At 45.2% G+C, this 22,663-nt stretch overlaps 1 protein-coding gene across 2 annotated transcripts in view; it reads left to right on the forward strand.

Moving 5' to 3' along the window:
* Nucleotides 1–280: 280 nt before the first annotated feature.
* The window catches only part of RASGEF1C (RasGEF domain family member 1C), an 81,580-nt gene continuing 59,197 nt past the window's right edge, over nucleotides 281–22,663 (forward strand). The window contains exon 1 of one of the 2 annotated variants that reach the window (XM_054217631.1): nucleotides 281–378. The gene's annotated coding sequence lies outside the window, so the exon portion shown is untranslated. The remainder of the gene's footprint in view (nucleotides 379–22,663) is intronic. The other variant, XM_054217632.1, reaches the window with a different exon arrangement.

Consider the following 22,663-nt stretch of genomic DNA (forward strand, 5'->3'; position numbering starts at 1 on the left):
CCCCCCCTCCCCCCCCCTCTCCCCCCCTCTCCCCGTTTACCGCGCCCGGCCGCGCTCCGCCAGCTGCACCGCTCCGGGGCCGCGCCCGGCTCCGCACCGCCCCCCCGCCCGCTGCACCTGCCCCCGCCGCCGGGCCGTCCCCCCCACCGCCGCCGGTCCCATCCCGGGTGCGGCGGGCAGGCGGCGCTCTGTGGCCGGGCCGCTCCGGGGCGGCGCGGCGCGGTCTGCTCTTCCTCCTCCTCCTCCTCCTCCTCCTTCTTCTCCTCCTCCGCGGCGGGCAGATGCGGCGGATCCTGGGGCGGCTCTCGCCCGCAGCGGGCTCCCGTCCCCCCGCCGCCCCCATGGACGGCAGCGGGGGCAACAGCCGCGCGTAGCTCGGTGAGTCTCCCCGGTCCTGTCCCCGTCCCCTCCCCCAGCACCCTGCCCGCCGGCAGCCCGCACCACGCTGCCGCAGCCGGGGATGCTGCCTCCCTCTGCCGCGCTCCTCCGTTTCCCTCTCTCCGCGTAAATATCACCCCCGCTCCGGCGTCCCACGCGTGTTGGCCGCGGGGGCCCGGCTGGCGGCGGGGCTGGGCTGCAGGGACCGGCTGGCCGCCCGGCTCCGCCACCTGCTCCCTGCGGCTCCGGCTCCCCTCGGGGGCTGCGGGAGCGGCGCCTCTGCGGGCTGGTCCCTCCTGCCGGGATGGGGTCTGGGAGAGCGCTGCCCGGTCGCGTCGCGGCGAGCCTTTCTCTCTGCTAGGAGTCCTGGGCCGGGGGGGTTGCAGGTGGACTCCCAAATATTTGTTTCAGGGTAGGACTTTAGCAATATCAGTCTTGGAGTTATTTTCTTTCAGCTAAATTTAATTTAAACCGACTCGGCGGTTGTAAGAAGCTCAGGGGAAAATGTCAGTTTGGGGATTGTTTTCCTTACCTTGGGTTTAAATATCTCTCTATATATATTCGGTAATGATTTCTTTTTGTAAAATAATTTTGTTGTGCTTTATTTACTCCTGGAATTTCACAATCCTCCCAAGACAGACAGGCTTGTTAGAGGCTGAAATAATCAGCTCCAAGGCATAGACAGTGCCCTTGGTCGTAACAGGTGCAGCGTGCATATTCTTATGAACAATGAAATGGTTTCAGCATTCAGGTTTATTTGTATGCTCTGCATTTCTGTGACTCTGAAGAAATTGTCATGCTATGTTATGTCAAAGATGTGCTTACAGCATGAGCATGTCTGTAGTACCTAATTAACAGGACATGGGAGCAGCTGCACAGACCCCGCCAGTGATGGCTGTAATACCCGGGGTATTCCTGGGTGACACTGTATAGCTTGGGGTGTTTTGGTGGCTTGTGTGAGGACCGACACTGGGCACCGATCCCTTAGCGATGCTCTGGCATAGCATGAAACACGGGGAGATGAGCGGGAGAAGAGAAGTGCAGAGGAGGAACCATTTGCATCCAGATTGTATTCTCTAGACTTGATGGTCCTCTAATACAGTTCCCTGCCCCTGTGTTTTCTGGGTAGGGTGGCAGTGGTGGCACGTCTTATGTTGTTACTGAAACCTAAAACACTGATGCTTATGTTCCACAGAAGAGATTTCCTGGACAGGTATTTCATAGATTAAAAGATTGTTGTTTACCTTCACAGGCTCCGTATTGAAGACAAAAATCCAGAGTGACACCACATTGGTAATTGTCTTAATGGGAGTCATTCTGGAGTTAGAGCTGTAGATCAGAAGGAAATTAGACTGGAATTTAATTACTGCTCTCAAGCCAATATATCACAGTCCTTACCCGGGTTCAGCTTCTGCTGCGGGATACCTGTGCTCTGTGGTGCAGCCAATGGCATCTTCTGCCTGGAGGTGTCTCTGCCCGCCTTGGCACTGAAAGATGCACTTTGCTGGTGCTCTGCTTTCCAGGACTCCTTCAATCTCATTTGTTTTGTTAGGGATGGGATAAGGAGTGGACTGCATGTGTAGGATGGGGGAGGATGACTGGTAAAGGGGTGAGGATGGGGAATGCATTCATTTATTATCCTCCAGCTCTTTATAGATTACAAAGAAATGGTAGAGCAAAGGAGGAGTCAAGGCTGAAGCCCGGGGAAACTGCCTGCGAATGAAGGTCTGTTAGAGCTGTCCTCCTGGGTGATCTTAGTGGAGGCACAGAACAAAGCAAAGACACTAGAGATGTCCAAGAGGTCTTAGCTTGTCATCAGAGGTGCTCTGAGACTGTACGGGCTTGGAAATATGCCTTGTAGCTTGCCCCATCATGAGAGACAGTGCTTCTTCCTCCAGGAAAATGATGGGAAAGAAAGTCATGATGGTGTTGTTGGGGCATTCAGCCCCCTACAGAGGGTTTCCCCAGTGGTGGGGCCTGCCACCTCATGCTAATGAGTTGCAGTAACAGCAAACTTTGTGTTGTTCTGTAGTATCAAAAAGCATTGGGACAGCAAAGTGTCTTGCGAAGGAGGTGGAGAAACAAACCCAGCATTTCTACTGCTGTGGTTAACTTCCCTTGGACTTCTTACAGCCTCACCCAGCAATGTGATTCCATCCCTCGTGGTTCTTGGTTTACGGCAAGCAAAGGTAGGAATATGCTTCTGCCTCCTCTGAGGCACAGCATTTTGTATAGTTCTAATTCAGCCAACCAAGGAAGATAATTACCTTCTTAACCCTTTGTAAGATGTGACTGATACAGCTCCCGCTGGTTTCTTAAGTTAAAAGTGGTTTGTACTGTTAAAATGTAGCACGCTTCACAAAAATACGTTAGTTGCGGAGAAAACATTTCTATTATGCTATTAAGTCAGCTTCACCTAATGATGTTCAGTTGAAAGGATTTAAAGTGTTATTTAATTGAATTTGCGTACAATAATCTTAAAGTATTCCTTAAAAAGCCTTAGAAATAATTAGCAGCCTTATTTAGCATCTTGGGCGATTTACACTGGTGCGAGAATGATTTGTCCTTTTCACATCGCTGGCAAAGCGTGATGTTCCTGTGAGTAAGCTGGATAATGTTTACAGATCTGCTAAAGCAATCAAGCTCTGGATAGTGGTCCTTTAATTGCCTGAGGCTTTTCTTGCTGTACATGCTTGTTTTAACAGAGTTTTGAAAATCATCTCTGGAAGCCAGTTATTTGTTTATGCTGCAGATGCTGATCTGGTCAGGGATATGTCTATGCTACAGTCATGGATGTAGCAGGAAGCGCTGAGCTCCGCAGGAGTGTGTCTGTGAGGACATGGAGGTCAGAGCAGCCTCACGCTGCCGGTACCTGCTCGTCCCTGCTGAGCTCACCTGTGCAAAAGGAGCGCTCTGGCCTCACTCCACTGACTTGATGCACTTGCAAGAAACAAGTCAAGGTGGGATTGATGCAAGAACAGAGACTTCTGGACACCCCGGCCAACGAGTGTAGGAGACTCATCACCCCAAGCCATTAGTTAGGCCAGGAGTTTAGCAGGATGTAAAAACAAGTTAGATGTTTCAGATAGCTACAATGAGAGAGTGCCGTGTGTGCTTAAAATGAACTCATCTTTAAGGGGAGGTCTGAAGCCTTTTGCTTAGAGTTTAAGTTGCTCTCTGATGCAGAGAGTTACGAGAAGGTGCTTTCTAGGTGCTACTGATGGCTGCTGCAAGGCACGGGGTGTTTTTGAGGTCGGAGTGTCAGTGCCTGTCTGCTGAGGAAGACCTGTTCTCTCACAGTAGACAGTTAATAAATGAAGAAATTAATAGTAGCAAATGAATTCATAATCATAAGTTTAAATCTGTGTGATGAGTTCCTTAGTAAACTGTATCCATTCTTTATTCTCATTTCCTTGCTCAAGGTCTGCTCTGCAGATTATTAGTAGTAGTAGTAGTTCAAATACTCTGGGCTGCTTCTTTCTAATAGCGTCACATTGGTTATGTTAGAGATGTTTTGTCTAAGTAAACTCCCTCCAGATACTTTTCCCTCCTGCAGATTTCTTCAGGGATGCAGAAGCTTAGCAGGTGCATAGTGAAGGCCTTTCCTCTGCTGGTCAAATGTTTGCTCATGTCCTAAATATAACTTCTGGGAATTTGTGTTTGTTTTGGAGCTGGGGAACACTTTTCTCTTTTACCCTCTTTATAGATTCAGAGGATTTAAGCATATGATTAACATTAAACATGTGAATATTCTCCCCGGACTCATTTTTTGGATCAAAGGCAGAGTGCTCAATATGTTGAGAGGATGGAGCCCACAACCACTAAATGCAGGGAGATGATCTGCTGCTATGCTGTCTAAAAAGAGTACATGAGTGCTTTGGATTTATGTCTCTCTGTGCCCCAAATCCCTCTGCTAACTGCTGTCTTGATGTTCCTTATCTACAAAGTGCTTACAAGCATTAACAAACGTTTGTGGTGCTGTTGAGACATGTTGTTATCCCCATTTTCCAGAAGAGATGCTGAGAGAGTTTGGAAATAGGTGGAGACCGCTGCAGGTTATGGACAAAGCTGGGTGTTGAACTAGCAGCCTTTAATTCTCAGCCCGGTAAGGCAGGGGCAGTAGCACAGCACTCCGGCAGTATTTGGTTAAACGTTGCTATCTTTCCCTGATTCTGAATGCTCCCCAGATTTCCATGCCAACAGAAAGGCTTCTCATATCATCTACTGGATCAAACTCCAATTGAAAACATGGCCTGTTTGCAGGAGTGAGCAGTGGCCTGTTAAGGGAAAGAATCTCAGAGAAAATTTTGTATCTGTCCTGACTCTCAGTCTTGGTGGCTGTTGCAAGGAGAGCTGCTGTGTCAGGACTCCTGTGCCCTGAATAGTTGCAGCTTAGAGAAAGTGGGATTTTTCCATCTTCTTTCCTGTAAGCGCAACGATTCTTGCTTTCTTGCTGATTTAAAAATACTCAGAATACTTCTACAGAGCAGAGAGCCTGAGTCCGTGCATATAAATACAGACAACACTAGGTATGTATGCCTGTGAGCTGGCAAATGAATCAGTTTCTAAATCCAAAGTTTGTGTTGTGTCACTTCTGGCTCTGAGTTGGCTTGATGTGTGTGTGTGTTGGTTTTTTGTTTGTTTGTTTTTTTTTTTTCTTCCTGGTTTCATTTGGCTTCATTTCCTTAAGTTAGAAGAATCTCTCAAAAGAGAACAGGCAAGCTTCAAACAAGGAGGGATGTGTTTTGCACTGATCTCACAGGGCTGTGCTCGCTCAGGGCAGCGGGGAGGTGACGCGGGCGCCGGCCTCCCGTGCTGCTCGGCCCTTTGTCAGTGAGACCCTCCTGGACCGCTGTGGGACGCCGGGGCCCTGGGAAGCTGCGGTGGCCAGGCAGGCTCGTGGGCTCATGCTGGACCCAATAACCATGACAAAGGCAAGCTTCTGTGTGTTTTGAAGTTTTCCTTTAGGAAATAGGATTCCTCAAAATCCAGCATTTTGTAATATAAGGCAAGTGACAAATCTGCAACAATTCTCGAGTTCCCCACAGGACAGCCATGTGGTGTACCTGTGCATACAAACATGCGTGAGGGACAGGCAAACCCTAATTGGGAATTTACTACGTTTATGTGCTTTGTGAATGAATCACAACCATCCTGAGCTTTTGCATGTATATAATGGTATATTTCCCTCTCTCCTTTTATCCTCCATAGGGAACCTGTGTTCTTCTGAACGAATGCTCCCTTCCATAAATGACCCAATCAGCCTTCATCACTGCTCGTTAGATCAGAAACTTCATTAGTTAATAGCAGTGGTGTTCTTCCTTTTTGTCCCTACTACAGCTAAGCTCACGGCATTTACAGACAGACTTGTTAGTCATTAATATTCTTTGTATTCTTCATCTTTGGCTTCAGAAAAGAAGGCCTTTCATCTCTTGCCTTGCTTTGTTTTTTAGAAGAAGCCAAGTTTGACTGGAGGAAAAAAGAAACCAAAAAAACATTTCTCTCCTGCTTTCTTATAAGCTTCCAAGCAGTCTCCCCTGCTGACTTTGTACTTTCACAGTAGACAAACATTGACTTTATTTCCACAGAATACAGCTGTTTTATTTTTTTTCCTGGTTTACCTTTTTGCTTATGTCTCAGCAGCTTGACAGGACAGAACTAATTAGCATCGACCATCTATATTGCTGAAATTTTCATTTTTTTCCACAATTTTTCCATGAGGTTTATTGTACCTGAAGTCCAGTTGGTATAAAGAGAACATAAGCATGTGTCTAAACTTACAAAAACTGTGAAGGGTTTCCCTGGTTTGGAGCCTAGGAGATTACTGTGATTGGTCTGTTGATTCTTGCTCTTTTCTTTAAGAGAAATCAAAATGCTGGTACCCAGGAATGTGTTTTAACTCTACCTACCTGGGGTGAAATGTGCATGGGCAAGTAAAATAAAGCATATTCCTCAGTTGGGGAAGATTTTCTTTTCACCACTAAATGCTCTCTGCTTGTAAGTGGTTAAGTCCAGAGCCTTTGCTAATCTGCGGTGCCAACTGAAAGAAAAGATAGAGGCACAGCATTGGATCTCTGTGATCATATGGAATCTCGCAGATGACTTCTGAAGAGCAGGACCAAAAGCAAAAAACTTCCGGCCTAGGCTATGTGTTTTGGTACACAAAAAAAATTAAAAATCACTTGAGGTTCGCTAAATGCGTTTTTGAATGTGCAAGTAGTTCATATCCATTCTGCTCAGGTTTTCTCACTTCTAGCTCTGATGCAGTGCATATCACAGTGTGATCATTAGGCGTGATTACCACATTTTTGACCTATTTAAAAGTCTCTGACTGTGAAATTCCAAAGATCCTAATTTAAGCTATAAAACAGATTATTAATGTGCCTTCGCTTACACATTTCATGGCTCATTTCCTGATTACAGCAATCTTGAACGTGTACATATAGTCTGTTCCAATGGGTGTGTATAAACATTGTATACCATGTACAGCCTGGTCATCTGGGCTTGGAGCTCACGTTCCACATATCTTCCACAAATAAAGCAGATAGAAGAGAAAGCCACAAGTGTGAGAAGCTGCAGCGTCCCACATTGGTGCTGGCAAAAGGCCTGTTGCTTTCTGCAAGGCTGGAGCTCAGGAGAGGGTACAGGAATGAGGATCAAGCAGGGGTATAGAAGTTGGGCAAAAGACCAGATTTCAGGCAAAGAACATCTTCACACAACCCCTTATTCTCCCTTTGGACTGGAGAAGGTGCCCTCTGAAAGCGTCAGGGCTCAGTGGCTGTCTCTGGGTTGCTGCCAGGAAACTTCAGCTGTACTGAAGTGGGGCACAGGCAAGACGCTGTGTGTGCTCAGTGGGTCTGTGGAGGGCAAAGATGGCTGTTGAGATCTTCCAGTCTTTTCCATCACTTCATTCAAATCTGTCGTCTTGCGCATGGAACTGAAACTCTGCAGAGCTTCCTTATCCATGCGCACAGAAAGGAGTTTGGGGTTACAGTTGCATGGGTCACTTATGATTCGGCCATTGGGATGACACAACATGAAATAATTCGCCAAGGTTACAGGTGCAACTGCAGATGGTGGATCCAGTAGAGAAATTCAGTTTGCAAGTTCAAGAGCATGTGACAGTGTTGTATAAATTACCCTGTCACCCAGTCACCACGTGAGGCCCAAATCAGCGAGGCACGTCTGTGCATACTTACTCTACTGACTCTACTCCTGGTGAGGACATAAAGAAAAGCCTACGTCTCACTAAGTTTCATTTGATGAGTTATGTGCTTAAAAGTGCATCTAGAGATTTCTTCCTGAGCTGGGAGTGTGCTTCAAGTGAAGTGTGTGGCTGGCTGAGTTTGGTGCCATCTTCCAGAGGGGCTGACGCTGCAGTCCCAGTGTCTGGGGTTCCGGCTTTCAAGTCTTTCAGAAAGCAGCATCCCTTGGGTTTAAGGTATGAAGCCTTAAAATCTTTGTGTTGACTCTCCACTTAGACTGGGTGCACTTGTTACTAGAGTAGTGGTTTGTTCCCATTCCCTTCCTGCAGTCTAACAGCTGGAGATGTTTGGGGGTCTCTAACACAACCCCCACTCTCACCTGGTCACAGACACAGTGGGGTCCTCTGTGTTTCTCTCAAAGGTCAAGGTAAGGTGCAATACCTATTGGCAGAAAAAGGAGGGGGGGGAAAGGAAAAGTGAAAGACAGGTGAAGGAGTTAATTTGGCTTATTGACTTACCCTTTTGGGTCACGGCACCTGATCAGAGTCCTGACCTGACAGAATCGAGTAGTTCTGTGCTGCAGTTGTTTTCGTTTTTGTTTGGGGTTGTTGTTTTGTGGTTGATTTTGTTTGTTTGTTTTAAATCATTTTGTAATTTTAATAATGGTTACTTCGTCAATCACATCCAACACAACCAAGTCAGGAGGCAAGTGTGACTTGGAAGATAAGGCTTGAATACTCTTTACTTTGCTCCCTTTAATATACGTTGTTGTGACAAAGTGACATGTATATTAAATGTGTAATCTTGCAGATATTTTAAACGGTTGAATAATTTGGGGGATGTGAGCAGTTCTTCAGAAGTCGATAGGGACAGTGTCTGGGCCTGGGCATTTGTAGATGAAGGACACAGGCTATTAGCTATTTAGGGGAGAGACCTTTTCCTACTGCCATGTCGAGTACTTGGCTCTTTGGTCCTACGTGAGCTGTCAGATACGGATGTCTGACTCCACATGAGATCAGCAGTGATTTTCTACAACTTTGGGATGCAGGATGAACGCAAAGTCTGGCGTAGAGCAAGGTGAGATGGGACCCTTCTCTTTCAGGACACGGGGGAGAACTTCAGTGTAGCTGAACCGCTTGTGCCTCGCACACACAACACGTGAGAGGTGAGAACCAGGCAATAGGCCATGATATTTGTTCCTACTTAGTAGCGGTCTCCCCTGGCATTTTCTACCCTACTCCAAGGAGCGGAGATGAAGGCAGAGTTGCAATTAGTGCTCCCCATCTCCAAGCACTGCTGGAGGACAAGGTTAGCAGCCTCTCTCGTGGCTGCTGCTGCGCCAAGTGCTGTGGGAGAGATTTCTGCTCCTTTCAGCCTCTGTGGAGGCTGCCAGTACAAGCCTCATATACTCGTTCTGTGTGTCTGGGACAGGATTTGTGCTTTTGTTCTTGGCGTGTGCTTATGTTAAACAGCATTTCAGGTGTTCAGTGTGTATTGTTTTAAAGCGATCATGATACAAATTTATAAAGGCCGAGTTGCTGCCATTTGTTACTCAGTTGTGGAGACCATGTGGATCCTTTGGATCCTCCTGACTATCTCCCAAGTGAGAAGCTGGTTGTGAGGCTGGCCAAGCCCTGGTAGGAGATATTACATAGTGCACACAGCTGGGAGAGCATCAGCTTGTCGTTTGCAGTTGTCTTATTTCTTAATGTGGTGTAGTAAATTATAAATGTACACAAACGTCTATGGAGCATTTCATTCGTAAGCTGCCAGACTGCAGTGTGCGTTTTGAAATTGCTGTTTTGGGGTTTGTTTTTGTTTCCGAGGACAACTTCATTAACTGATACTAGGCATTTCTTAAAAATAAATAGATCACATGAGAACCATGTGTCCATTAGTGATTCTGTTAATAAAAACTTGATCTTTCTTTCATTCCGTGAAAGATCTCCTATGCAGCAACCTCTTTGTTCTTTATGGTACAGTTATTAGCTGTTATTAGGTCATTTCAGGAAGGTCATTATTTGCAAATTGGTGTGCTGTGGAGCTTGGAAGCATGTGCCACAGTGTCGTGTAGGCCAACAGAAATATTTGAGAGTGTAGATTGTTAGGAAAATGTGCAAGATGTTTGTATAAATAGGGATGGTTACGTCTAAGTCCCTCTCTGGGCATTACTCACGTGCCCCTCTCTTCTGGGGTATAGCAGTGCTAACAGCTATCCAGTTCGTGTGTTAAAGCAAGTATCTTCCGAAGTGGAACCACAAATGACAGCAGAATTATGATTAGAGGGCAGTCAGTACTGATGGTGAGCCCAGCATAAAATACAAGTCTGGCTGTGGTTAGGAGAATGTGCCCATGTAATAAGTAGCTTAACTTGGTGTATTACTGTGAAATAGAAAGAAGCGTGAAATATGTGATGTGAATGGTAGGCTGGATTTCCCTGTCACTCCGTATTTATGTTCCTGGAGCTGTACTGGCTTCGCCAGGGTTACTTCTTAATTGCACCCAAGTGAATGAGGTGGATTTCCACTTCTCAACACTTTTTTTTTTTTTCTTTTTTTAATTTGGAAACAGCAGTGTAATTGAGATTCTCTCTTGTAGCTCTAGATTTAGAGCTTTCATATCAGATAAAATGTAGCCAGTGAGACTAATGGGTCTAAATGTTTTATTTTACCTGATCAGATGCTAACTGCTACAACTTCATCCAACTCCATTAAAGAAAATAGGTGTTGTTCCTTTCTCATTAATGGGAGTAGGATTGAACCATTAAAGGCCAATTTCAGCAGAGATATTAGCAAATACTAAGGCTTGATCCACGGCGTTTTGCAGTCAATAAATCAGCAATTGTTATCTATGCAGTAGCAGGTCTAGTAGGGATTTGAGTGTCTTTGAGATTGAGAGTGCTTGTCTTGAGTATCGCTTGTTTAAGTTTTCTGAAATCAGTTAAATTGAGATAAATTCAGTGACTTGTTCATGTCCATTGGAGTTGCTCAAAATTTATGTTCTTCACTGAGAATAGACTGTGGCCTGCTGTGCTTGGGTAGGGGAAATCAGGAGCTTTTCCCCATGGGCTATAAACAGCCTGACGAATGTTTGTGTTCTAAAGGAGGCATTCAACCAACCACTGAAACAGTATTTCCAAACTGCTTTAAATCACTTCCTAATCGTTTCTGTTACGGATAGCCAGGTTTTACTTTTTGTAGGCTTTTACATGCATGAAGCTTCCTTTTAAGATTGTTGTGTCACTCTCGCCTCCCCTCCCGGCAGGATTCTTCTCCTTTACAAGCCAAGTCCAAATATCTCAGTGGTATGTTGTGGAAAGAAAAGCCTATTGTATGAGGCTGTGTATATGGGTGTTTCAGCAAGAAGCACAAGAAAACTGAGGTTCTGTCTTGCACACCTTCTATCTTGATGTTTTGACAAGCCCCATTTAAAAACTCCTTATGGCAAGTGATTTTTTATGAGCACATGCGGAGAGGAATGTGTAAAGTGCTTGAGATGGTAGGGACTGGGAAGATGCACGACAACTGCTTTGTGTAAGATGATCTGTGTTGTGAGGAACAAATGGTGCATTGAGATGACAAATGGAGCAGCGGAGGTGCAGCTGGGCTGCACGGGCTGTTCGATAGTGGAGGTACCACTGAGCGGCTCGATGAGAGTCTTCTGCAGTGCTAAGAATAATAAAAATGCATTTACTTTCAGCAGATGAAAGGATTTTGTATGCTGGTCAATATAAACAATTTCCTTTTAGGTTTGAGCTTTCTGATAAATTAATGATATAATTCCCATTGAATTAATTAAATCAGGTTCCAGGGTCTTGATTTGCAGAGTCTAGCTGTGAAACCCCTACCAGAAGAAGATTTTAGGCAAATAAATGGCCTCTATTTTCTTGTGTGCTGGGTGGGGTGTCTGGCAGTAATTAGTGCATTTATCAAGGCATCTTTCCATGTTAGAGACAGGCTGTTATCCGCTTTTCATAGATGGAAACAGAGGGACAGTGAGATTATGGGGCTTGTCTAGAGGCCACTGTGTGATGTAGCAGACACAAGAGTAAAGTGCTGGCACCCTAAAAGACAGACTGGTCCCCCGCGTCTTGCATTGTTCTTCCTTTGGGGTATATTGTGCCTTTGCCTTTCCTCCGGATGGCAAACAAATACAGCACAAATCTGCCCTGTTCCCTGCACCAGGCTCCCAAAGGCAGGCAGGGAAGGGAGGGTGCTGACCTGTCCCATCAGTGCCCTCTGGTGCTTCGCGATTGGGGAGCAGAGGCTGTTCACTTTCAAAGGGAAAAAGAGAAAGCCAGCAAGAGTGCGTGTGCAAATGGTTTTCCAGCATCTGAATAAAGAGCACAGTAAGGAACAGTGGTGTTCGTTTCCATCGAGGTAGTTTCTATGCTGCCTGGGGACCCAGGGAGGTTGCACTTATGTCATTTGGAAAAGCGCAGCTGGACTGAAGGCAGGAGCCAGCCAGGGGTGTCCCAGAGGGACGGAGAGGGGAAACCAAACCAAAAATTGTAGGGAAAGTAATGAAAACAAACTATTTCAAATTAGCAGGTCTTGCTCTTAAACCACCTCCCAGGGGAAAGGTGTTCAGGGGAGCATCACTTGGGTCTTTCACATGGCTCTGGCTGAAGTCCCCACAGTGATTTGGAGCTGAGAAGGAGAATGGTTTTGCCCAATTTCTTTCCCAATTACACCAGATAGTTCCTGGTTTCCACAGCGCCACAGCCATGAATGTGGACACTGCCTCTGCTTGGCTGATTCAATGGGAAAACACCCCCTGCCCACGCTTGGGGCCGAAGTTCTGGTCAGCTGGGCTGGGATGGGCTGGAGCAGTTGTCCTGCACATGTGATGGCGTCTTCCCTTTCTGCAACTGCAGAGCAAATATTGTGCGTCCAAGGCACAGCTCAGCCCGCAGTTCCCTGAATTGATTTGTGACAGCAGGGAGTGAAGCTGAGGCCCTCCTTTATTAGTAGGCCAGCTTTAAAAAAAACAACCCAAAACCTATCAGCTTTTGCCTTGGCTTACCTCCCTGCTGTGAACAAGCACTATTTGATTCATAAGACACTATTGGTAGGTCTTTCTGGATTCTGTGAATGCTTAAAATACTGAAAAGTTTGTTCCTAGTGGAATAGAAGAAGGCTGGGTTCATGACTAGCAATGGAAGAGATCTTTTTGCAAAGATAAGTGCGAACATGAAATGTCTGTAGAAATGCAAACAGTCTTTAGTCTGGAATATTCTAAAGCAAAGGCAGAATACCAGAAAACACATAAGAAAAGTGTGTGTGGGGAAGTGAAGTAGTAATTTGACAAAGTCACCTTGGCATGGCTTTCAAAGGTTGTTGTTGCTGTCAGCAAGCAAAGCACAAGTGCAAAGACTTGAGGTTTTGGTATCTCACCAGCTTGGGCTGGGAGTGTGGAAGTGATCCTCGCCGCTGGCACTGCGGGGAGCTGGTGCTAGTTTCTTGGCTTTCCACATGGTGAGACAACACGTGCTAATATCACATTGCTCTGATTAGTTCTGATTAGTTTTGGTTTCTCTCACTGGAGTTTGAACGTGTGTTGGCTTTCCTCGGTAGATCAAGAAGGAATTAATGCCGCATTCTACTTAACTGTTCGTCAACAGCTAAAATCATGACAAAACTGCTCCACCCCAATTAGTAAAGCAGCAAATAGGAAGACTTAATTAGACTCAAGACATCTGAAATCTTACTGCTTCCTGGGTCTGGGAATACTGTAGCAGACCAGTGCGTGCAGCTAACTTTGCTTAGTGTTAGCCCTGCACTGACGAGCAGAATCATTCTTTTCCTCGTTTAGAAGTATTTGACCTTAAGATATGAAAATATATCAAGAAGGTGACTTTTAAATGATGGAAACTTGTTTTTCAAGACTCAGTTAAAATCTGAATTTTATTTCTATGTATCTTTAACTCATTCTTATTTCTGCTAATTACTGTGTCAAGTAACTAGTTTATCAAGACCACTTTAAAGATGAATGACAGTCAAGTCTTGTGATGAAGAGAATGTTGTTTTCCTACAACCAGGACCAGAGGAATTTGTACCCATGAATTAGATTTGCAAACCTTCTGACCTGCCCGCCATCGGTATTTTTTTCATAAAAACAAAGATGCTGTCAGCACAAGTCACTGTTTCACCAAAAGGGTCGTTTACCTTTCATAAAAAATAATAAAGAGCTGTATAAATATTCTCCATATGCTGCTACTGGATTGTATTAGTGAAATATGTCAATGTTTGTGGCGTGTGCAGCCCCACGTTTTATGACACCACTTGAAAAATGTGAGACATTCATATGAGTTATTTGGAAGATGGTGACAAGACTATTGGATATAGCTGTGTCTTAAAGAGAGCATTTTCAAGCATACAGTGGAGAGAGAGAAACATGCATGACCAAGCGTCGCCAGTGCTGGGGTAGCAGACTTCAGCCCATGTGCTACTAGCAAGATGGCTGTGGGGCTTTGCAGTTTGTTGGATTTGTTTTTCCAGTGTGACCTGTGGGACCGAGTGCTTACAGGGACCAAGCAGATGGCCATGGGGATCTTTTCTGCACAGCTTCCAGAAATTTGAAAGCGGTTTTTTTGACAGCTACTGTAGTATTGGGGCTCTACCATACCTAGGTATTTCCCATCCATGTATTTACTGAGCTTCTTGGTTTATCTGCATATTGCCAAGACTCAGTGTGGAGCTCAGGAGTTGAAATGTAGACACCGAAGAATCTAAGAAAGGTTGTGTTTGACTTCTTGAGCAGCTTAAACTTTCACGTGATGGTGTTGGCTACAGCAGAGTGAACCCTTGTACATCTGATGCCTCGCACACCTGAACACAGCCTTTTGTGTCGGTGACCAGAGCTGGGTTTTTCTGAGCCAGAAGAGCAAGGGTGATTGGGGACAAACTGGGTTTGGATCTGAGTCATGAGAGTATATGCAACAAGTGGCTGAGGAGAAGGTGACCCCAGCTGCCCTGTCCTCTGAAGCAGTTGTGCTGTGCCTTCCCCATCCCGTATGATGACAGGGACGATTGATAGTAAAGAGCAAAGAAGCAGCAGCTTCTGCCTGTGTCTTTTTATGACTATATCTAGTCCCTGAACCTTCACTGTATTATCTCCTTAAATCTCCATGCCTGACAATTGCTTTAGCACAATTTTACTGTTATAAAGTATTACTGTCCTGGGTTGCAAAAGAAAAGCATGCACTTGCAAGCCTGATTTGGAGTCAGTCTCCCAACCCGCAACTGTCTGCTTTAATTTTCCCTTTTCACATAACCCTTTTTTTGTAGAGTGAGCTATTGCAGGGAGAAGTTGTATGCAAATTTGAAATTAAACCTTTGGCCCTTCCAACATTTTCTATTTGCATTGCTGAAGAAGCGGTTGAGGTTTCCCAGCTTTGGACTCTGGCTATGGAAGCACCCCGGCTCAGGGCTGGGAGTGTTGATGTGTTTGGGGTGTCTCCAGGTACAGCGTTCACAAAACAGCGGGTGACGGGATTCACAAAACCTGTGGGCAGATGATTTGTACTGCAGGCAGCAGCACAAAGTGGGGGCTCTTTTGGTTAGTGAATATTGAACTTCTCCTGTGTAACAGCAAGTTGTATCCTGCTCTGCAAATGAGCATCTTTGTGAGAGGCTGAGCTGCAGACAGGGGAACTGCTTGTGAGTTCATTAATTCCTGTCTGGGTGACAAGTGTGCTCCAAACAGGGCTCTGCTGGTCACCGAACAGTTGGTGCTGTGTTTTTTTTTTTTAGTTGTTTGGTTCTGATTATTTTCCTCTTAAAAGCTCAGAGTCTTTACTCAGTGCTGGATGCTTTCCTCTATCTGCCCACATTGAATTTTGTACATGACAATATCCTTCTTTGGAAAGAATTGATGTAATAAATTTGCGCACGCAGCAGTCCCTAAATTCAGCTCTATTTGTGGCAGGAGTTCCAAAGGGCACATACGTCTCGGAAACATTGTGACTGTTGCATGAAATGATAATTTTAATGCATGGAAGATCAGCTTCTGATTTATTTTTATTAGTGCAGATGAAAATTACTATGATGGTTCAAGTAGGGCGTAAAATAAATATCTCTAATCTCATTCCGTGAGGAATATTAACTTTGAATTTTGTATTTCTTTTCTTTCCCAAGCCACTGTAAAATGCTCAGTATGTGACTTGAGTGTCTGTTCTATCATGTTTATGTAGGAAGGTTTCTCTTTTTCTTTTTTCATGATCTTAATAGGAGAAGTCTGTTTTCATTTCTGTGGCACTTTATGCAACATAGAAGTTCCAGTTCCTTTCACCAGGAAAAGGTAACAATTTTTAACCAGAGCGCACAAATGTATGTTTATCCCAATGGACAAAAGCGCATTAGGAAGAGCTTTCCCAAACAGGTGCTGCAGGTGACTTCAATTTAAAAAAACACCCATACTGGGAAGTCAAATGCTTGCTACCAGCAGAAATATCCCTGTAGCCAGGGCTTGTGGAAGGGACTATTTCTGCTCTTTTTTTTTTTTTCCTTTTCTCACCTACAGGTGAGAACTGATATGGTCCTGAAGACTTCCTAGATATACAAGTAATTTCTTGGAAGGTTGACTGTAAATTGAGGTTCTGGGGAACACCCAGGGACCTGAGTCTCCAGGCGCTTTTTTCCCCAGCTGTTTTGGCACAGGCTGCGGGGAGGATAAGCCCTTTGTAGACTTTCAGCCGTATCCTGCCTGTGACAGGTTAATCTGCTGCCTGTGTCCACGCCTCGGGGTGGCTGACAGCACGAAACCAGGCCTGGAAATGGAAACTAGCGCTCCTCCCTGCTCCCGTTTCAGGGGTGGCGTGTTTTAGGAGATCAGGGGTATGACGTGTCCCAACTGCTATAGCATACCTGTCTGCTGTCCTGCTGCTGTACGGTCCCAGTCATTCTGTTAGTGTGCAAAATCATTAACTGGTAGCACTGGCCTTGCCAAACAGATCACTGAAGAAAAGGTGATGATTCTCATAGCATGGCTCAGCACTCCTGCTCTGAACTACCAAACAGAGGTGGATGAGTAGAGTTGGGAATAACTAAGTGTTTTCATCCCTAGGTAAGTGAGCAAAAACATGGTTACAGGCAAGGCAAGACTTCATACGTGCAGAAGAGAAGATGAATGCATGGCTCTGTGACGTGGTCCTGTCTTTGACCGCTGTTGTAAGAGCACTGGGCAACAGTGATGTTTTAATGGGGTTAATTGGTAGCCTAAATAGCATTGTGGGAAAATAGTAAAAAGCCTTGAAGAGAATATTAAAGGATTCAAGTATTGCTTAAAGAATTAACAGAAGATGCAGAGGTAGGTATGTGCACACATGTGTGTAATTGGCAATGCAAAGCCTTTGAGTTGGAAATCATTGGTACAGAAATACAGTTAAGAATGGATTTAGTTCTAACAGCCACAGCAAAAAGAATATTAAAGCAATAAAAAGATGTATTGTAAGGCATTCGCTTCTGTATCAATATATTGATTATACTGAAGGTGGAGTGTGTGCATAGTTGGGCCTTCTGGTGAGAAAAGGAAACTTATTTTGGGGAATGGGAAAAATCAGTGGAAGTGCTGTAAGAAATTAATATTAATGCTTCTTTCTGAAGGTCTGGAGAGGGTTCTTGTGAGTTTTACTCTATGTTCCAGTAAGTTGGGGACTGTCCTTTGTGTGGGAATAGCTATGCACAGTTTAAAGGTGAAGAAACCAGTGTGGTCTAAGACTCCACAGGTATAAGAGAAGGAAAGTCATGATTTGAAAATATTTATAATGGCAAGGAATCTTACACTGCTAAAGTGACACTTCTGCTGTGAATAATTTACCATAATGAAAGTCAAGAGTTTGGCATCCTGGTGAGTTGACTTTGGCTGTTTGCAGTGAGAGAGCTGAGAGAGGTGTTCCTGATGAGGTAAGGTTGATGCTTATTATTCCAAAGAATAACTTGAGTAGTCTTTCTGTGTCAGCAGCACATAGTCTGCTAAGGATTATCAACCTCCGGCCTAGAGAATGGACATCCAGAGTGCATGGTCAAGATGGTGTCTACCTCAAATGACTTACCTGCCTAGGAGCCCACTGAATCACTGGTTAGCATCCCTTCAGCTGGGCTGAGAGCTCTGCTAGTGTAAAGCTTTTTGTGGTAAGGTTTTGGGAGGAATTTGGAGGAGGTGGCTTTGGGAGCACCATGGGTTGAGCTGGGGAGAGTCCTTATAAACTACACTGGTCTTGTGACTGGTCTCTCTTCTGTTGATTTTGTTAGGGGCAGCCCTGCTGTCTCTCAGTGGGTTTAGGGTGTTGGGCACTGGGGACTGCGATGGAAGGCTGTCACATCTGTGTCCTCCAGTGTGAAGTGGAAGCATGTATCCCATTTGTGGTCTCCACCACTATCTTGCATTCAAGCTGTGCGCTAACCTACTTGATGATGCCCAGTTCCACCATGGACTCCTGCATAGTGTTAAGGACACTCACCCTGTCCTGTCCATACCCCGCAATGTGGCATGGTGCCTGAAAACTTAAGCTAACTCCAGACAAACCAGCTCACACGGTAGTTCACCGTTGAAATAAAAGTACACTGTGGTCCCTGGGTGCTGAGACAGGCCGAGAGACGTGATGTCTGCGTGGTATGGTGCAGGGTACAGAGCCAGTTCATGACTTTACACTACAGAGCATGCACATGCCCTGAGGGTCTTATATTCACAAGAGGTAGCTCATCCCTCTGTCTCCTGAGCTTTTGTATAAACCGATAGGCCCAGCTACTGTGTTTTCTTTGGCTACTAGAAGCCTAATCTTCAACTGTCCTAATTTCTTTAGGAGATATTTAAGAGTTGCTTGGTCTCCACTTGCAAATATGTTGCTTGTATTCCTGGATGAAGATATTCTTGGAATACTTATTCTAGTGCAAACCCTCCAGTGGGCAATCTTTTATTCCAGAATAATAGGCCTTTGTCCAATTTAACATAATGTACTTTGGAAGTGGAAGTCTGTAGTTTGTTGTGCAGGAAATGCACTCATTTACCAAATCTCATTAATTAACTGGCACCTATTTAAGGGAACTTTCTTCTCTCTTGTGGTGTTTAAAACATCATCTGTCATGAAAAGTAGCTGTGTAGTTTTTTACAATTGGTCTTTGATTTTACAAGTGATTCCTTCTGCATATTAAAAGTAATATTTCTGCTACTTCTCATTATGAAAAAGGGACCTCAGCTTTGAGAATTACAGTTTCAGCTGCTCAGAATTGTGTGGCAGCTCTGTGCTTGCTGCCAGGAAGCTGTTACTGTGCTCAGGACAGTGCGTCTCTGCCTTTTGATGTAATATTCTACGTGATGAAAAACTAAAGTAGTTTTTTTTTTCTTCCGTGTGTAGCCCCCACCGCTTCTGGGCGGCGCAAGATTAATCTTCTGGCTGCCAATCTACAGAGCTCTTGCCCAAACCAGAGACACCTAGCAACGCCTGCACTGCACCAACTGTCTCAGACAAAACTCATCGCCTTTCCTCAGGGGGCTTTATCGATATAACCATGCAAACGTTTCTCCTCGGCCGCCTCATCTTTGCTCCTTGCCTTGCTTCACTTTGTCATTTCCAGGTCACTTCCCTTGCCTTTGTCAGCATGTTTAGCATTGCTTCGTGAAGGCGCTGCCCTCAGGAGCACCGTCATGCATACTAAATGCACGTCTGGGACCACAGCATGAAGTGGCCCATCCACTCGGGAGCAAGATACAGCCATAGGGAAGAACAGATGACCCCCAGACCTTCTGGAGGTCAGTTCTGTGCAGCCACACAAGCACCTTCTACTGTCCTTCTGGAGTCAGGGTGCTCGCGTGGCCCTTGTACAGGTGGATGCATCGCTTCTGCCATCCCTGGCTGCTCTGACTCGTCTTCAGTGGTGCCTGAGCCAGCCTATTTTAGTAATGTAATTATTCACATTGAGCACAATCAATGAGCCACAGAGCAATCTACGGGTGGCTCCAATCAGTGGAATTACTCAGAAGGATCAAAATGAGCTGCTTTTTCTGAAGATGATGTTGTCGTTCACATAGAAACAAGTTCAAGGAAACCCCATTCTTTATGTGGGGTATGCTGTGACTCCGAGTACCTGTTCACTTAAGTCCTTGTCTTGCCGTAATGTAGGAGTAGGGGTCTATGTATGTTTGGGAAGATGTGGGTCCCAAAGGTGTTTGCCTGCAGAAGAGTAATAACCTTACCAGGGAGATTATGAATAAAGGGCTGCAGAAGATACTGCAGCTCTGCTGGCAATACCAGTAAAATGAGGAAAAGATTGTTTCAGTTGGGTTTAGCTGCGTGTCTCTCTAGGACAATGTGGACACAGGTCAGGCTGAGATAGCCACCCGAGGAAGGCGGTGGAAGCTTGTGCTATTGTCCAACAGAGAGCTGCTGCGGCTGGTACCTGCTGGCATGAGCCTGCTGCCCCCATGCAAATGGGACACAAGCCATTAGCACCTGACCATGAACGCATACTGGGCAGGTGAGTCCTCTTGCCTCTCATGTGTGCTCTTCCTTCCAAATTACAAAAATACATGGAAGATTTCCGGGAGGGAGGGGCGATTTGGTATGAAAAATGGCACTCCTCTGTGCTTGGCAGGACTTCGGCCAAGCTTACAGCTGTACAGAGGGGAGGCCAAATGTGTGCCCTCCATCTGAATGTGCCTCGGCACAGCTGTGGGAAAGTGTCACACAGATTGCCACCCACGGGCTGTGATTTTTAGGCGCACATCTCTGTGTGCATGGGTTATGTATTATTCTGCAAACCTGCCTCTGTCTGCTGGCTAACCCCAAAAAAACACGACTTTGTGTCCTCTCCCACATGTGCTGGATGCCACTTGCTCACCAGGAGCACAGCTTGAAGGTTTTATCCTACCCATGAACTGATGCCAAAAGGGACAGTCTCTTTCCTCTTCTGCAGTTGCGCATCTGCTCCTTCTCCCTTGCCTCAGCTTTGCAGGTTGTGTGGCTGATGGGAGTGGACTCCCTGGGCTCATCCTCTGGGCATTGTTCAGTTTTGATAAGAGCAGAGCAGCCCTTAGAGGGTTTTTTATCTCTTGGTGTGTTAATTTTCTGCTAGATCAGCAGATTGAGCAGACTTACCCCACTTGTCTGCCAGTTGCTGTCTGTGTTGCAAGGGAAGCAACAGGCAGTGGTGGGCGAGCAGCATCTCTCCTTCACGCTGCGTGTGGTCGCACCAGATAATGTTTAACATCCAACTGCTGTCTTACCTACTTACTGCGTACCTTGGATGTGCCCGCAAATGGGAACTGCTGTGTTTTTTATATAATTATTGTTGGGTTCTGCATTTCAAAATGCAGCCACAAATAGCTGTTTGGCATTAAAAAGCTAAAATATTGTGTGCATGAAGTCATTAATTTGTCAGACTCTTACGCTGATTGGGGTGAGAATCAGATGATGGGATCCAAATATTTCCATGCTTTCAGAGACCTCAGTTTGCAAGTCAGAGATTAGGTCCAAATGTTCATGGTGATCCTTCCCAAAATGTCTCATCCCAAAGGGCGTAACAATCCCTTGCCCATCTTTGGGCACTCGGCTCAAGTTCCCGAGTTATGTTCCTGTCCCCAGGCATCCTGTGCTGTCCTGCAGAGGTAAAGGGACCCAAAACTGGAGGTATTTTGAATTGCCAAAGCCCTATTTATTTTACGTATTTGAAATCCAGCTGGGGAGGAAGATTTGTTCTACTCAATGTTACTGTTATTTTAAGGTATTGGTTTTGGAGTTTGGAGGGGTTTCTTGCTTTATTTTTAATCCTCCCTTTCAGCTGCGTGTACAGAAAACCTTGTCCAGGACTCCTGCTGCTCAGAAAAAGTAAAGGGATGTTTGAAAAATGTTCAGTTGGGTCCAGTTTTTCAACTTAGTTCAGATCCCTGATTTGTGAGCCCAAAATATGTGTGAGAAAGCCAAGGTGTTTCTGAGACACCTGTATGTTTTGGACTATGTCTCTGACATTGCCTTTTGTCTTGATGTATAAGAATAAGCACGGTAACGCTATGGTATTTGTTGGCAAAATCTAATTTCCTTTATGGCAGCCTCCCTCCAGGTTTTAGGCGCCAGTTCAGCAAAACACAGAACCATGGGAGCAACCCCATCTCTACTGGATGGGATGTTTTTGTTTACCTAATTTTGAACACACGAATAGCCTTATTGGTTGTTGCATATTGAAGAACACGTTTAAATGATTTACTGACCTGGGGCCTACATGCAGATGTGAATATTAAAAATGAAAATTTAGGCATTCAATCCAGATTGTGAAGCTGAAATACTTCTTTTTCAGTGCAGTCTTGGGGATTTAAACAAACATTTTCCGTTAAGATTAATGGAAGATACATGCCTTAATTCCTGTAGACTGATTTGAAAAACATCAATCAAGTCTAGTATGAAGCCCTGAATGCTTGATGTCTTTGCGTTGCAGTCTGCGTTCTCAGTTCTGCAGGCCTTGTAACATCTCCTGGTCACTGTTTTGCATCAGGACCATTACTGTCCTTATCGCACTGTGTTTCCAGCCCCTGTAATTTTATTTTTAGTTCCATGGTACTTAGTTTTATCTTAAAAATCACAATTCCTAGTCCTGATTCACAACGGTACAGTCTCTGTTTCTATTCTTATTTCTACTTAGTGCATGTTGCAGCGGGAGATGGACGTTTACAGCCTTTAAATTCGTGAAAGAAGGCCTTGAAACACTTGACAGCATTAACCATAAGCGCTCGGAATCCCAGAGGGAATATAAAGTTGATAGACTTGTGCGTGTGTTTTTAAATCTCGAGGTTTTAATACCAGTCTCCTGATCAGTGGGAAGCCTGTTTCATTGCTGTGGAGCATTTCATGCCGGCGACCTGGCACACGCAGCCTTACAACCTCCCGCATGTGCATCAACCAGACACGCATGTGGTGGCACTGGATCAGTCCTGCTGTGTTTTAGCATGTGCCACAGTTAAATAACTCTCCTCCCTGCCTTTCTGGAAAGTACTTACAATTGTTCCCAGCTCCTTACTTTTCTTGATGTTCTACCTTCTCTTTCTTGGTGCTCCGGAGATTCCAGAGAGGTGTAGCAAGTGTCATTTTC

Source organism: Rissa tridactyla, chromosome 11 (assembly GCF_028500815.1).
Source record: "Rissa tridactyla isolate bRisTri1 chromosome 11, bRisTri1.patW.cur.20221130, whole genome shotgun sequence".
NCBI classification, from domain to species: Eukaryota; Metazoa; Chordata; class Aves; order Charadriiformes; family Laridae; genus Rissa; species Rissa tridactyla.